Here is a 6,000-nt window from a genome sequence, read left to right as displayed (position 1 = left end):
CGCGTCTGAAAGGATTGGAGACAAACACTTTCCTCTCTGGTCAATCTCTCATCAACTTCTTCAAGTACCACTTGAAAAGGAAAGTGAGAGTAGAGAGGCAAGTTTTGTCTAGCGAATGTTTTAAAAAAAGATGGGTGAATGTAGCAAGAATGGCACGTATGAATGACGAAGCCACCTTGAGCATAGTCCTATGAACCCAGAAATCGAAAACAGAGAGTTGCTTATTTGCAAAAAAAAAAAAAAAAAAAAAAAGAAGAAATATAAAATGTGACTTCATTGACCGAGGTTACCGTGGTCTTTTCCGTAGGCTTTTCTTTCCACGGGTAAACCTCACCTGTCCTCCCCTTTACACTTCATATTGACATTTCTGTGATAACGATCCCTATTGATCAATTTTTTTTCCTCTCCCCCTTTTTTTTTTTTTTTTTTTTTTTAACCCCCCCTTTTTTTGTCCTCTTTCTCTCCTTTTACGATCCCTTTTGATCGAAACTCCCCCTTCCCTTTTTCTTTTTTTTTTTTTTTTTTTTTTTTTAAACCTTCAAAAGAAAAGCTCTACCTTGTAATTTGTTCTATCTGTGTGCAGCCCTGTGTGGCTAATAAAGAAACATATCTATCTATCTATCTATCTATCTATCTATCTATCTATCTATCTATCTATCTATCTATCTATTTATCTATCTATCTATCTAGCTAGCTAGCTAGCTATCTATCTATCTCCCTACCTGTCAATGTCTATGTATATATACAGATATATAACTGTATATGAGCAAAACCAACGGCTAGAACCAAGAAGCACAGACACAGGGAAACGTGGTTTACAGATACACGTGGGCACGCAGAAATACTCAGACAAATACACACCTGCAGACACACAGAATACATACATACACACGTACACACACACACACATACACACATACCCCATAGATGTAAACATATGGGAGCATCACTAAATTTTTGATCGACCTTCACTGAATTTTTATATCTCTTACCTTGATCATCTTAAACCTAGCGGAGCCAATTTATCTCAACGTCCGAAAAAGGCAGATTTCTGAGTGAACGATATAAAGAGAGAAGGAAAGAAAGAAAGAAAGAAAGTGAGAGAGAGAGAGAGAGAGAGAGAGAGAGAGAGAGAGAGAGCGATTATTTGAAAAGTAGTTACAATATTCTTTTGCAGAGAAAAATCGGAAGATTTATTTGGAACACAAGGGTGTTTACCAAATATCATAAAGATTTATTTATTTATTGTTCGTTTGTTCTGTAATAAAAAAAAGATAATAATTTGAGGAATAAGTTTGAAGGTTAGTGATGGAAGGTTGAATGGGCAAAGAAAGGAGTTAAACGTAAGCGATGTTTAATTGAATATAGGATCTCTAGCGTGGTTTTCTGTAAAATTTCTTGAGGTTAGGAAGAGAGTGATTAAGTTTAAGGAATGTGAAATTGGTTTTATTCTGGGATTTATTAGTTTGGGGTTTTAGCCTTTTATGTGTGTGTACAAGTGCACCATTGATTGAGTGTGTGTATGCGCGTGTGTGCATTCATTCGTGAGTGTTTTCTTTATAAAATTATTTCCTGGTATGAGTTTACCAAAAAACATGGGGTAACTCAATATAGTAAACTGAATAAATATTCAAATACAGATTTCGGTTGCAAGTATACCAACATATATTTTATGTTCTATATAATTCTAATAAATATGCATATAGCTGTAAATTTTTTTACACATTTGTTAATAAGTTCTTGTATACTATGTTTATGTTATTTTGTTTATATGTATAAATGCATCTAGGAGTATGTGTATATGAGGGAATGAGTTTGTATATGTGAATATGTGCGTTCGTCTATATATGGATATATGTATATAGTTATTATAATTCTTGAATTTTAGGTTCTTACATTCTTTATACCTGATTTTCAATAAAGGTCTAACACTCTTAATATATATATATATATATATGAACTCTGTTAATCAATTTATAATATGGCATTTGGTAGTTATTGCTTGTTGTTCTTTATTTTCTTTTGTTTATGTGTTTTGGTATGTGTTTGTATGAGTGTGTAGTTGTGAGGGAATAGAAATTCCATGTAGTTATCTATGTTTGCATGTACGTGATTTTTTAGTATTTTGCTGTTAAATTTTTAAAATGCTAGAAAGTATGAAAGAATATTAAATCAGTGGCTGAAATAATACTGTAAATAACGGTTTCGATTAAAGGTTCTTGAAATACGTAATATATAAGATATGATCTATATAATTGAATTTTGTTATATAGTGCTTTGAAATAAAAACGAAAATTAGAAATTCTAAAATATAATGTTGTAAATTATTGATGGAAAACTAAGAGGTTAGTAAGAAAAATGTAAAAATTCTATTGAATTCTCTGTGATCTTATATATAGTGAACAGTATTAAGGTCTACATATGTGTATAGAGTTATTCAGTTCTCTGATCTTTTAGAGAATATTATGGAATATTATCAATGAATAGTAGTAGCAAAAAATAAGTTAAAAGGCTAAAGTTTCTCAATGTGTATACTAAAGAATATGTACTAAGCTGTTCTATTTTGTATTAAGTGTGTGTGAGAATATAATAAAAAGTGTTAGTTTAAGTAACTGGCAAACGTAAAAAAAAGGACATTTATATGCATGCCTATGAACATATATACATAATTTATACAAGCACACCTCAACTTAGGTCGGTAATTCGTTGCAAGACATACGACATAACTTAAACATGACGTAATACGAAAATAAAATTTTAAGAATTTATCAGCTTATATCTGTTTTAATAAATGCCTTATATATATTCTCAGATATATTTTATTTGATCTTTTTTTCCATTTCAGTGTTTGATTTCAGGCACTTATATATATATATATATATATATATATATATATTATATATATATATATATTCATGATATTCATAAGTATTTGCTGAAACCGACATAAAGTTAGATAAATCGACTGATGTTCAGGCTAATTTTTCAAGTTAATTTCTTAAAAAATAAAAATGTAACTCGACAAGATGTAGGCTGAGTTATGCCCCCACTTCAATTTAATATGCACCGATTTAAAACATTGTAATTTATATAAATCTAAATAAATACTACTACCACCACCACCACCACCACTACCACTGCTACTTCTTCTTCCTTGGCTGCTCCTGCTTAAACCATCAATTCTCTCTACTCATAAACTATTCTTTCAAATTTAGTACTAACTACCTACTAAGCGTTCACAAAGGAAGAGAGATAGAAAAGAGAGAGAGAGACAGAGAGAGAGAGAGAGAGAGAAAGAGAGACGGAGAGACAGAGAGACTTGGCAAATATTTACAAAACATTTTACTTAATTCATTTTTCTCCAATTTAATTGTTTGTTTTTTTATTTTATTCTTTTTTTTTCTAGTTACAGCTCAGAGCTGCGGCCATGCTGATGCACCGCCGTTTTGTGCTGCACTGTTATTGCGAAGAACCTCGTCTAATATGTGGCACTTAGTGAAGAATGGAGTTTGATATAGCTACTCTCATTTGCACCTCTTGCCGTGAGGTAGGTTCCTCTGGGACTTTTGACAGGAAGATGTCCAGCTTTGATTTAAAAACCGCTACATCTACTTTGTGCAAGTTCCTCAGACTCTTTGGGAGAATATTAAAAAGCTGTGGGCCCTTGAAACTCAGGCTGTTGCAGAAGCTGGTCCTGAAGCGTGATGACATTGCTGGGATATTTGGCACTATGCAGTGTCGTCCCGTTCTAGCATTGGTGTAGCTTACAATGCCAAAATTTGGCACAATTTTTTCCAGGATCTTCCAGACATATATTACTGCATATCTCTCCCGTTTTCTCTCCAGGGAGTAGAGTCTTAGCTGTTTCAACCTTTCCCAGTAGCTGAGCTGTTGCAAAGAGACGATCTTCTTTGTGAATCTTCTCTGGATTGCTTCAAGGTCAGCTGTTAATTTTACATTGGTGGGTGACCATAGCTGTGAGCAGTAATCCAGGCGGCTGAGGACGAATGTCTGCCAGAGGACCATCATGGTTTCCTCATCTCTGGTTCTGAATGTTCTTAGGATCCACCCAGCCAGTCGTCTGCACTTTGTCGCCATCTTGGTAATGTGCATTTGGAAAGAGGTATCATCACTCATGTCGATACCCAGGTCCCTCACAGACTTAGGCTCTGGGATTTAAATTCCCTGTGGACCGGTGTATCCTGTATGTTTAATATTCAGTTTTGGATGCTGGTAGCGCAGGGCCTGGAATTTTTCAGCATTAAACTGCATATTATTATCCTCAGCCCATCTGTAGATTGAGTCCAACTTCTGCTGCAGGTGTGCAACATCGCTGGGGTTCTGTATTTTCTGCGAGACTTTCGTATCGTCTGCATAGCTGGCCAGAGTGGCTATCCGGGCATTTGAGGGCATATCTTAGAGGGCCACTATAAAAAGCAGTGGTCCCAAGACAGTGCCCTGTGGAACACCGCTCACTATTTGTGTGTTCATAGAGGTGGATCCATTAACCACTACTACCTGACTCCTATCATTCAGGAAGTCATGTAACCACACTCCAGGTTTTCCAACTATGCCGAGGTCACGCAGTTTCTGGCATATCATACCATGATCCACCTTGTCAAAAACTTTTGCAAAATCAAGGTAGATTACGTCCACATTTGATTTGTTGAGTAACTGCCTCAACATCCAGTCATAATGCTGTAAGAGCTGGGTCAGGCAGCTCCTACCTGGTCGAAAACCATGCTGGGTATCACTCAGCAAGTTATTTTCCTCAAGGAATGCGATTAGTTTTTTTTCTGACTATCCGTTCCATGACTTTGCTGATGTGTGAAGTCAGAGAGATAGGCCTATAGTTTTTGGCATCTGCTCTACTTTCCCCTTTATGTATTGGGCATATTATTCCCTCCTTCAGCTTGCTTGGCAGTTTGCCATTCGCAAGAAAGCTCTGGGAGAGAATCTTGAGGGGTTTTGCCAGGGCATGCTTACACGCTTTGAGGAGGATGGCTGGGAAACCATCTGGACCAGCAGCTGAGTTTGTGTCCACTTCATCTATGGCTAGTAGGAAATCTTTTTCGCTAATGTCAATACATTCTATTGTAACCGCCTCGCTGGTTATAGGTGAGGCGGCAAAGAAGTCCACTGGTTCGTTCACTTGTCTGTGTTCCAACGGGGTGGTAAAGACACTTTTGAACTGGTCATTCAGCATCTCACTGATCTTAGTTGGACTGTCTGTGAGGGAGCCATCCTTTTGGAGGAGGGGTCCTATCTTGTAGTGCACTGAGACTGTTTCTTTCGCGTAATGAAAGAAGGCCTTTCGGTTTGATTTAATATTTTTTATAACCCAGGCTTCTTTGTCTGCTTTCTCCTTCACATAGGATTGTTGCAGCCTTTTTTCGATCTCCATCAGTGTTGTTTTTAGGCGGGACGTTTCGCTACTTTTGAGATATTGGTTGAGACGATTTGCAACCTTCGTCCTTCGTCTCATGAGGATCTTCTTGTCTCTTGGAATCTTTCTCCTATTTGTTTTGGCCTTGTGTTCTGGGACATATTTCTGGCATACGGCTTGCACAGAAGACATGAAACATTCTAGTTTCATGTCAATGTCTGGTGTGGAGAGACATTCCGGCCAGTCCTCTCTGAGGATCTCTTTTTGGATCGATTTCCAATCTGCTTTGTGGACGTTCAGATTGGAGAGATTTCGGGTGCTTCCATTAGGCTGTATGTCTCTGGTTACTTTTGGCCCAAACATAGCTCTATTATATTGTGATCCGAAACTGATGTCGGTGTCACTTTCACATCATGAATGATGTCCATATTGTTCGTGAAGCAGAGATCCAGAATGTTATTCGCCCAAGTTGGCTTCAGTACAACTTGCTCCATGAATAAGGCATTGGTGAGGTTGAGCAGGGACTCCACCTGTACTTGCTTGCAATGATTCATTCCTGAGAGTATGTGACCTTTGGGCCATTTGACGTTGGGGAAGTTGAAATTACCCATAAG

This window comes from Octopus sinensis, linkage group LG7, assembly GCF_006345805.1.
Source record: "Octopus sinensis linkage group LG7, ASM634580v1, whole genome shotgun sequence".
Lineage (NCBI taxonomy): Eukaryota > Metazoa > Mollusca > Cephalopoda > Octopoda > Octopodidae > Octopus > Octopus sinensis.
Note: the sequence above shows the minus strand (reverse complement) of the source record.